Source organism: Procambarus clarkii, chromosome 25 (genome assembly GCF_040958095.1).
Source record: "Procambarus clarkii isolate CNS0578487 chromosome 25, FALCON_Pclarkii_2.0, whole genome shotgun sequence".
In the NCBI taxonomy this organism is placed as follows: Eukaryota; Metazoa; Arthropoda; class Malacostraca; order Decapoda; family Cambaridae; genus Procambarus; species Procambarus clarkii.
Genome location: NC_091174.1, coordinates 5615271 through 5627707, shown reverse-complemented (window position 1 = coordinate 5627707; position 12437 = coordinate 5615271).

Genomic DNA, 12437 nt, shown 5'->3' with positions numbered 1-12437 from the left:
ATTTTTTTTATTAACACGCTTAGGTATATACAGTGCAGATCAAAACCCAGCAACAAGCTCATCCAGCATCCCTACCTCACAGGACGGCCAGTCATACATGGAATCAAGAGAGAATAAGAAATGTAAGGCTGATGATCTATTAGCCCTCACTAGCAAAATCTGGATACAGCACAAGAATATCTTCCAATATTCCTGAGTGTATGAAGTAATTGCAGAGCTCAAAGTACCTCAAACCATTTGGTTTGAAGTCACAGATAAGAGGACAATCACAGATATAGTGCTGGAAAGTATGTACTCTCAAGTAGGACTGAAAACAGGAGATGTTTTTTCACCCAGAGGGTTATAAAACCATGGAACTGCCCACCCGCTGAAGCCGTAAATGCCAAAATCCAACTAGAAAATATCATTGAGACATTTGGCAGAACTTTTAACAAACCGCCGGCTTTCTGTCCTCGTCGAGGCCGAGGTTGAAAGATAGTTAGTAAACTATAAACATAAACTTGGGTAAACCCAGGTAAATATACAATAATCACTAGCACATCACTTCTCAATCTTACGAGCGACAAAGAAAGACACTCAATATCTCTTAAAATTATGTAGTGTTGTGAACTCCGAGGTAGCCGAGTGAAGCAAGTCTACCAAGTGAGAGTTATTCTGCACACCTGACCAGAAATTAGATCAGAAGAAGGAAATATATCAAGTAAACGTCAGAGAGTGACTAAAAAGAGTACAAGCAGAGGATGAGCATCTTATGAAAATTAGAGGGAATAGGATGTCGACATTTTGTGACGATGTGACGCTGGCGGACATCGTAACGCGTCACTTGAGTTGCCCAGTCGTCAGGAATGAATGTGCTCTCTGAGAGAATGTAAAATGAAGAGCAATGTGCGTTTAATTATGGCGGACCCAGTGAAGTCTGGGGTGAAAAATATTTTGGTAGACAGGCAAATAAACAAAAGCACCATAAAAATCAGAAAAGGAGGTCGTATGCCTCATCAGAAAGTGAGGATGAAGAAGTTAAATTAGAAACCGTGAGAGGCTGTAACACGAGTGGACAGAACCAAAGCCACTCAAGGCACGGAGAAGGAACATCTCCCAGGTAAGATGCTACAAATGTAACAGATATGGTTACATGATGAGATATTGTAGACAGGGTAAGAAAGTTGTGACCCTGGCAATGTGTGACCACCGAAACTGTGTCCTGAGAAGATAGAAGAACACGGTTCAGGATAAAGTGCTTGAGTGAATGCTACAGTGTATAACTGGAGAGGAAGCTGCCGAGGACGCGACGTACGTCATTTCTCTGTATTATGAAGATATTAGAGATGGTCTGAAGCCTAGTGATGGTCGTGCCTGTGTAGGACTCTAATGTGTTATGTCCTCGAGTGGAGGAGAGTAAGCAGGTAATATCTGTGTGGAGCCTGCCAGGCGACTTTGTGTGCTCAAGTCAAGAGAAGCGAAGTTGTGAGAGGCAGGCCTAAAGTGACTGTTGGGCGGCCAAGAGTGACGCCATCTTGGAGTGCCAGAGAGTGAGCGCCCTCACGTCCCAAATTCTGTGGTTTGTATGGGAGAAGTTAATGAAGGAACTTCGCATCTAAAGAAGAGTATATGCTGAGCTGCAAGTGGGAGCTGAATTGCAAGTGTGGAGCAGGACTTCTGGTTGAGGATTAGAACTCCATTGATAGAGTGGAACTTGTAGTGTAGGGGAGCTACATGTATTTTTTGTGTAGTAGTTTGGAGGAGCTTCACTGACATTCGAGTGGACTTCATGTACAGCAGATTGGAAGAACTGCAGGAGTATCTACCTGATTTTGAGAACCCAGATAGATATTCTTAGTAGTGGGTCTCGAGGAATAGAACAGAGAATCACATGGACACATTGAAGTATGATAGAGTGGTTGATTGCATATTGGCATGAAAGGTGAGAGATTGATTTCTTTTTGTCGGAGATATAAATACATAGTTATACAAAATATTTCAGCCCCGAGCAGTGAGGGGGCAGTAGGTTGTGAGCTGAAGATTGAGCAACAGGTTGGGAGCAGCTCAGGGTGCTGCACGGTAATATAACTTTTACATGTTTTCTTGTCTATATCTTTATGTAAATAAAAGAGATGATGAAAGCCCCAGCCAGCACGTTCGCCGAGACAGCGAGGGACCTAGAAAGACGTTTCCATAGATGGATTGAAGCTGTTGGGGTGGAATAATATAATGATTTGAAACAGTTAATGATAATGGAGAAGTTCCTAGAAATGATACACCATGTGACGAAATTCAACATCCAAGAAGCAAGAGTGAGGAATGTGAGAGACGCAGCAGATAGGGCAGATATGATTATGGAAGTCTATCAGAGCCTGAGAGAATGTAAAATGAAGAGCAATGTGCGTTTAATTATGGCGGACCCAGTGAAGTCTGGGGTGAAAAATATTTTGGTAGACAGGCAAATAAACAAAAGCACCATAAAAATCAGAAAAGGAGGTCGTATGCCTCATCAGAAAGTGAGGATGAAGAAGTTAAATTAGAAACCGTGAGAGGCTGTAACACGAGTGGACAGAACCAAAGCCACTCAAGGCACGGAGAAGGAACATCTCCCAGGTAAGATGCTACAAATGTAACAGATATGGTTACATGATGAGATATTGTAGACAGGGTAAGAAAGTTGTGACCCTGGCAATGTGTGACCACCGAAACTCATGTGTGAGTTTAATAAAAGACAAACCGCAGAAAGAGAGATTAATGAACGAGAGATAAAGTCCGTTCATCAGTAAAAGTTAGGTCAGCATAGGAGGCCAACCTGAGACAGAAGTGAGAATCCTCAGAGATACGGGAGCGAATCAGAGCTTGATTCAATGAAGCCTCATCTGGGATGAACGACTTTTAGCTGACAGTCAGAGATTAAAGGTGCATGGGTTATTGTTGGAGAGTGACATGCCCATATGTGCTGTCAGACTGAGGTCTGAATATTTGTCAGCGGAGGTGATTTTGAGAGTGTCCTGACATACCTGTTCCAGGGATACAAATGATCCTGGATAATGACTTGTGTGGGTCAAAGGTGTTACTTGAGCTCATAGTGAAAGCTGTGTCGGAGGAGTGCCAGAAGGTCCACGGTCCTGATGGGACACCTAACAGAGTAGACCTGGCTAGCATCTTAGAGGATGAGTCAGACGACAGCCAAGTCATTGTATACCCTGGCTGGGTATACAGGCAGAGGGTATACAATATACGCATCACCAGGGCAGAGGTTGCCGACGAGGGAGACAATGGAGGTGATGCGACAGTGTTGACTCCACTGAGGGAAGAAACCAACGTAGAGATAGCAGGGCTGTTTGGTGAAAGTCCAGCTCGTGAAGATGATGTCATGGCGAGGTCAGAGGGGAAGATGACTCTGCTGGAGAAATAGAGTGTGAACAGAGTGGACCTGATTAGAGTCCAGCATGCCGAATTCAAGAACCAGAAAGTGGAGATAACAGTGTTGAACAGAAGTGAAGAAGAATCTGGACAGACTAAGGACGAGAATAGAGTGACAAGTTGTCCACGGGAACAAAAGTGTAGGGATGATGAAGTTGAGTGGTGTGAGATGTCAGAAGTTGTCACATTTCATGGGAAGTATGAAGGAGAGAAAGTGTAGAGGAGTGATAGCCAAGAAGAGGAAGTGAGAAGAGATAGTAGATACGGTGAGAGGCTTACTAGCATTCAAGAAGAGTCAGAGCGACAAGTACGGTTGAATGTAATATAGTACTTGAGGAAGCCTTGAAAGAACGAGGAAGAGTCAAATGGAAGAAATTAGAGTTGCGTAGTACAGCAGAACGGAAGAAGAGGAAGATAATAGTGCAAGCATGATGGAGGAGAAGAAAGTTGAAGGTTCGATGGAGGTCGAAGAGGATGAAGTTACAGTTTAATGTGGAGATGAAAGAAGGCATCGTCCATGAAGACCACAAACCGAAGTATGAGGACGACAGAAGAGGTACATACAATAAATGTTTAACTCTTAACGTGTGGAATGTAAGGAGAGGAAACGGTGGAGGAAACCATTAAGCTAGAGAGGGTTGATGGAACGAAAATGTCAAACACGGACAGCCTGGCAAAATGAAAAAGCAGTTGGGTCATTTAGAGTATGAACAGCGCCAGGAACTGGTGAAAATTTTGCGGGAAAATAAATCGTAATTTACGGATGTGCCGCGAAGACATCGAGGGAAGTTGCATGAGGTTAACTTAGGGGATGCAGCTCCCATCAAACAGCACCCTTACAAGGTTAGTCCAGATAAAGCAGACGCTATGATGACAGAAGTCAAGTATTTACTGGATAATGATCTGGCAGAGATAAGCGACAGCGAATGAAGTTCACCTTGCCTCCTAGTTAAGAAGAGCGAGGATACATACAGATTTTGTACAGACTATAGGAAGGTGAATATGGTTACGGTTGCTAGTTCGCACCCAATACCGTGCATTGATGACTGTATCGAACGGATGGGAAGGGCACGGTACTTGTCGAAGATAGACCTGTTGAAGGGGTACTACCAAGCAGGTACTACTTCATCGCCTGCAAGGCTTCATCGAAGGCCAGACGCTGGACCATCATCAGGTCACCACGCGAGAGTACAACGGATACATGATAGAAAATGCGTATATCAACATGAACGTTTAGTGGAAAAGTTTATAAATGCAGGTTAAGAGAAAAAGACTCTATTATTAACAGTGTCAAACGAATATTTCTAATAGGTTGAAAATTTTTTGTAACATTTATGAGGTTGTAAAGCTACTAGGCCTACTAAAAGTGGTCCTAGACAATGATCATAGCTAGATGACTTGGGTCTCTAGCACAAACTTTATCTAGAATTTTATTATTATTTTGTTTCATGTATGTTTGTGTGTAATAAATCTGCCCTGGTGAAGAGTGTCCAGGATCTCTATTTTGTACCATTGTATGGGTACATATATTTAATATTTGTGTACCTTTATGTGTCAATAAATATAGTAATTTTAAGCCATTTTCATTTTGTGATAAGGAGTATTCTTACTATCAGTAAGTGCAGGGTGTATAGAGATTGACCTCAGCATTGTCTTGTGCAGTATGTAGATTGGCTCACAAGTATCTTATAAACTTATTTTAGTTGAAGTATTTTCATGTCAATTATTTTGATATTTCTACAATGTTTTATAACTGTATAACTTATAGGTTGGCTATGGGTCATGCAGTACTCAGCAGATGATTGGGTATGTCCTACTTAGGTATAATATTAAACCTTATAATATTTTTAGTTACTTATATTTTCCTGTTACAGTAGGAATATTATTATTTTGTTCATGTCAGAATAGTTTTAAGACATTTTTTCTTTTGATTCTTCCAGTCTTCTGGGGAAAACTTGCTGGGCTGCCTAGTCTGCAGTCGGGATATGTAATTTTTCATAGTGTACTTTGTTATCATGTAATGTTTCCTCAGGGTTGTATCATTTATGCTTGCAACTTTACTTGTATTTTGGAATTATGTTTTTTAGTTACTTGTATTATAATATAAGAGTAGGAATATGATATTTTGTTTATATCATGTTAGCTGTAAGCCATTTTTTGTTCTTGCAGCCTTCTGAGGAAAACTTTCTGGACTGCCTACTGTGCAGTCGGGATATGTCATTTTTACAAATAGTATTATTTGTACCTTATCATGAGGTTCCCATGGCAAGTCATGGGCATACTTTCTCTGAGCATTACATCCCCACACTCCGTACCCTTCCCTCTCAAACTGCTTGACTCTACATGCCCTTACTTCGCCTACTTCCTGCAACTTCCTCTGTCCTCTTCCCTCCTCTGCTCTCTAGGGTAGAGAAGTGGAGAGGAAGAGGAAGGGAAGAAAGTGAAGTTTCACTTTCTAGTGTGTGTGGTTTGGTCAACATACTTCAGCCACGTTATTGTGACTCATCGCCTGCATAAGGGAAGAAAGATGGGGAAGGGCTGTGGAGTCGCGGAAAGGAGAGTGGAAAGGTGGGGAGTAGAGATGGAGAGAGTAAGATTGGTGGGGAAAGAATGGGAGAGAGGGAAACGATAAAGCCACGACTAATTTATAAATAGTATTAACAAATAATATTTCAATTACTTGTAACATCAATAATAACATTTATTAACATCTATCGTTATAAATAACTTATATTTGATTAGATAAATCGCATTCAAGGACAGTTGTGTATATATATAATTATCTTTGACTTACGGTCATTAGTTATACTTTCAAATTGTTCTCGCCTTGTTTTCTATACACAATACATTAATCAGCTAATACTAATCCAAATGATCATGATAATCATATTGTATTACAATCTTTTTCATAAGAGTCTCTTCACCAGTAGCACACGTGTAACACTCTGTATCACTAACATATCCCGAGAAAATAATTTTCTGATAAGATTTTTCATTCAAAGTCCTCGAGTGGCGTTTGCCTGACCAATCAGCCTTCCAAGTCTCTTTCAATCTAATATTCTGTTGTCGGAAAATCCGACACCATTTAATAATCATACAGATAATAGCTGTATTACCAACAAGTTACCCATAGAAAACGTAACTTGTAGTGGAATTACCGTCTATAGAAAACGGGATATCATCACCACATACTATTATAATTCACCACCTATTCTGCTGGGAATTATTCTTCAATACATAAGTCTTTGGACTTTACCATCATAAAAACATCTTATATAAATTAACTTAATTATCAATATTAAAGTAGAGTAAATGTGACCCTTCTATCACGTTCTGAAATCTGGACAATGTAAGCCAGGCGTCAGAGTGGAGGAAGGAGGGAGCCATTGTTGTGTCACCTCCGAGACGTGTGGAGCAAATTTAGCTCCTATCATTCTGGACAATGTCGGCCAGTAACGTCAATAGTATGGAGTGTTAAACAGCCATTGTATATTGAGACCAGAGGCTCACACGGGAGCAAATTCGGCTCCTGTTAATTTTACTTGGACGTAGTGTTATGGAAACCAAAGGTACCATCTCCAACACGATGTCTACAATTCAAGTTAAGTGTCTATCCGAAACCCGTTTATCATTCATTTATGGCCATTAATGTCAGGATATAGGGTGATCCGGTTAGATCACGTGGAAGCCTCAAACTAAAGGTAATTAAGCCAGGTCTTCATGTTCCATGTACTGTATAGTGTTTTCTCTGATATACTTGTCATATATAGGATTCTGGCTTCACAGCTAACGCACTTTTGACAGGTCAAGACGAGGAAGCAAGATTTGTGCACCAGTTACTGGGTGATATGGAAGCTACCTCAAAGAGGATAATTTGGTGTCTACACCCTAGTTATACCTGGTGGACTAACCTGCTGTACTATAAGATAAGGAACCTTTTCAATGTATGTAGTTAATACTGTAGTTTGATTGGCTGCATATATATATAAACTAATAAACCCCCCCTAATGTGTAGAGGATCGATTTGTGAGATTATGAGATTATTGCAGAAATACAGTCCACTTATCATTATACAAATTGCTATCGAAGTATATAAATTAACGTAAATATAAATTCATATAAATTAAATAAATATAAATCTCACAGGTCGGTTCCCACATTATTTGGTCCTTCGAACCGGATTATTTGGTCCTATGAACCCACATTTGGTCATCTTAGTACCGGATGAACCAGTTAACCAGTGGATTCATTAAATAAACTAGTGCAGTGTTATTTAAACAAAGCCAGCAGTCAAGACGGCAGCGTAGCCTCGAGGGAGCTCAGGAGCCTCCCTCAGCCGAGTTCAGCTTCGTCAGCGGTTTCATGCACACCCACAGATTTGGTGGCGTGTTATTTCGTGAAATGACAGCGCTAATATAGAAGCCAGCCTAATTAGTGACTGTGTCTTCGCGATATTGTTCACGGATTTCGTGGTGTTACATTTCGCGAGAGATTATCTACGAATTTTGTGGAGTTTATTTCGCGAGGTCACTAATAATATTTAATACTTCTAGATAATATTAGAAGTTTCATAGAGGCTAATTAAGAGGCTATTATCAATAATTGTGTATATTATTTCTCCAAAATAGAGAATTATTTAATATAAATTGCACTAGTGATCACAGTATAATATTTACTAATTGCCAACCCACAACAGGGTAGGATATTTACCATTGACTAGTTGAACTATTATTGCTCATCCTAGTCCCATTATTACCATAGTCAGTTGTACTATATTGATCAACCTAACACCATTAATGAATGGTCCAGACCCTATTTTGGGTGTAATTTTTATCAACTCGAGTTGAGTTGTGTATATATAATAATTTACTTATGATCATTACACCTTTGAGTGATTAATTAGTGTCTCTACCATCCTAGGGTGATATAGAAGAGCTAACCTAAAGGTACTTCCAGTGACACTGGTTTATCACTCAAATCATTAGTGTGGATGATTGTATATATATAATGTGTATTAATTTTAAGTGCTAACCTCTAGTAGAGGTAGGATTATTGCCTAGTGAGTGCAGAATTTACCCTAGGCTACCATTAGAGCTTGTTCAGTATTATGAGCAGCCCAAGTACAAGTCCCACAAGGCTTTACCAACTAGCCAGTATGGATAATGCAGGGAGAATGAAAAGAACCCTTGCAGGTCTTAAAGGCCACTTAACAAGACAGATCAAGAAATGTGAAGATTTGTCACAACAATCTCAAGTTGATTATGCTGACCTGGAAAGCTATTATCAAGCAGCTGCAGGTAAATTTGAGCAAATCAAATGCCAAATGGCTGTCCTTGTGGGGACAGACTACTACCATCAATTCATTGGTAGCCCTACTAAATATCAGGGTATAACCATGTTAAACTCTGCAGGAGGTAAATTACTCTCAGGCCCAGTATCAAGCCTGAGGAGACCTATGCCTGCAGATAAACAATACCAATAGAAATCTAAATTTGTCAGCTGATTATATTTCTCCAGTAGCATTATACTAAGGAGATTACAGCTGACTATACCAACAGAGGTTGATGTTAGTATCATCATTTGAAGCTGAAGATGAGTTCACGAGGCCTCAGTGGCAAATCAGTGAACAGTAGCCTAAAACAGCTACAAGTCACTGCGACCAATGTCACTGAACCCACTGCAGTCTCAGAACCATACTTTACTTTAATGATGAGCTATTCAATCTTCTGAATCAATTAACTAAATTAAACCCTAATAAATCTGATGACTGATTTGATACATTTATTATTTAATCAAGATGTATTCCATGGGCCTCAGTGTTTATATATCAGTGACCAGTTACCTGAACAAACTTCAAGTTATATCTAATGTCACTGATCTCACTGCAGTCCCTGAATCATACTTGACTGTAGTACTTGATCACATCCAGTCTTCTGGGTTAAATAATATGTAATAAGGCTTGAATATTAGCCTTTCAAGAGTTGACAGGGAAATGAAATTGCATTAGACTTCTAACCCCTGCAACTCTAGTACGGGACATCCGTCCTGTACGAACAGACACACAAATGTGTGATTACTAACTACTAACATCAAATTAATGTAATAATTCGAAGGAGGAGTATCGGTGTTCGTCTGTTCTAAACAGGACTTCGACCCGTGAGCAGCCCCCTGGGGAATTATGTCGGAAAATCCGACACCATTTAATAATCATACAGATAATAGCTGTATTACCAACAAGTTACCCATAGAAAACGTAACTTGTAGTGGAATTACCGTCTATAGAAAACGGGATATCATCACCACATACTATTATAATTCACCACCTATTCTGCTGGGAATTATTCTTAAATACATAAGTCTTTGGACTTTACCATCATAAAAACATCTTATATAAATTAACTTAATTATCAATATTAAAGTAGAGTAAATGTGACCCTTCTATCACGTTCTGAAATCTGGACAATGTAAGCCAGGCGTCAGAGTGGAGGAAGGAGGGAGCCATTGTTGTGTCACCTCCGAGACGTGTGGAGCAAATTTAGCTCCTATCATTCTGGACAATGTCGGCCAGTAACGTCAATAGTATGGAGTGTTAAACAGCCATTGTATATTGAGACCAGAGGCTCACACGGGAGCAAATTCGGCTCCTGTTAATTTTACTTGGACGTAGTGTTATGGAAACCAAAGGTACCATCTCCAACACGATGTCTACAATTCAAGTTAAGTGTCTATCCGAAACCCGTTTATCATTCATTTATGGCCATTAATGTCAGGATATAGGGTGACCCGGTTAGATCACGTGGAAGCCTCAAACTAAAGGTAATTAAGCCAGGTCTTCATGTTCCATGTACTGTATAGTGTTTTCTCTGATATACTTGTCATATATAGGATTCTGGCTTCACAGCTAACGCACTTTTGACAGGTCAAGACGAGGAAGCAAGATTTGTGCACCAGTTACTGGGTGATATGGAAGCTACCTCAAAGAGGATAATTTGGTGTCTACACCCTAGTTATACCTGGTGGACTAACCTGCTGTACTATAAGATAAGGAACCTTTTCAATGTATGTAGTTAATACTGTAGTTTGATTGGCTGCATATATATATAAACTAATAAACCCCCCCTAATGTGTAGAGGATCGATTTGTGAGATTATGAGATTATTGCAGAAATACAGTCCACTTATCATTATACAAATTGCTATCGAAGTATATAAATTAACGTAAATATAAATTCATATAAATTAAATAAATATAAATCTCACAGGTCGGTTCCCACATCTGTTATTGTCAATCTTTTATGTAATTAAATGTTATAAGTTTTTATGTAAGTTTTCCCATTTATAAGTGAATTTTTTTTGTAAATTTTGCCCCGAGGAGCGAGTTTATTGGGCAGCGCCACTCATTTTGTGAGTGGACATACCACCATAGCAAAATGTATAACATTCCCCAATATGAAGAAAACCCGCTGGGTTGTTCATCCTGTCACTTGTACCCAGACACAGCTGGGACTTGCTTAACTGTCTCAAGTGAACAGCTCCTCAAACAAGAAGATTAACATCTATCAACCCTTAAAAGCTTACGTTATCTTGCGGGTGCAAAATGGGGGAATCTTTTAAGAACAGTATCAATATTTGACAAATAGTGTTTTCCTAACTCAAACAATGTGAGGTTTATTATTCTACACATAGTTCTGATTTCTCTCAGGTGTTCACATTCACGTAGATAGTGTTCAAGGTGATGTCCATCACTCTCACCACAGATTCTACAACTTCGCTTATCAACTGTTGTTTCCATTCCATATCTCCATGGATATTTGTATCCAAGACGGATTCTCGCTATTACTGATTCTCTCCCTCGTCCTCCTCCTCTTCGGCCATAATGACTGGGATTGCCAGCTGCAACCATGTTGTACTATCATACAGATTCACTGGTTTGTGCTTCTATCCTCCTTTCCTCAGTTACCTTGTCACGGTGATGTGCTGGCTGGTAATGATGTGCTGGCTGCCTTCAGCAGCCAGCACATCTGCTCGTTCATTCCCATATATTCCAACATGGGAGGGGATCCACAGAAACTTGATGACTCTTCCCTGATTGGTAAGTACTCTCATAGTTCTCTTAATTTCACCCACTGCCTCTCTACACTACCTCCAAAAGCTACAAAATGGTTATATAAGATAGATATTGTGTAAACGTCAAGACACTGATAATATTTCTTGGCAACACCCCACCACCGGGAGGCCAGAAATGACACGATTGCTGTGGAAGTCACACCATCGTCACCAGAGAAGTCACACGACGCCACAGAGAAGTCACACGACGCCACAGAGAAGTCACACGACGCCACAGACAAGAGAGCTAAAACCCTGAACTATAATCTGGGAGGAGTTACCTGGAGTACCTGAGCGGTCACTCTGGTACAATTCTATCTCTAGATCAACGGAATTCGTGCTACCCAATTAGAATTAAGTTGATGCACTGTTGTTAGTCAATAGCAAATATTTATTTAGTTTCGAGGGTAGGGCAGTTATGAGCTGGTAATGAGTTATGTTGTTCATTCTCTAACTACCCAGATTATACGCATACCAATTATTTTAGGTAATGTGCGCTTGAATTGCACTTTTTTCCTGATATTAAAATAAGAACTTTGTCTACAGAACACATGGGGGTGGAGGCTGGGAAGGAACGTAGAACCTAAAATTGCATTGGAAGAACCATCTTCAAATCAAAGTACTCGGATAAAGAAGATATCAGTGGTCAAGTGTAAGATGTTGTGGCGTATGAGGCCCACCTCCACTGCCCAAAATGCAGGTCAATAGCCCATACAACATTTAAATGGTTGGTTGTATTATTTGTTGTTTAAAGTGTTGTAGGTAACTCTCCGTGCACTGCTGGTCTTCCTCCACAGATCTCCAGTATCAGCTCTTGATACTGGTAATGGCTCAAAAAGGCCACCAATTACGGGCTATTCATGCCCGTGCCACCTTTTGGGTGGCTTAATCTTCATCAATCATCAATCTGCTGGTCTTCTCTGCATC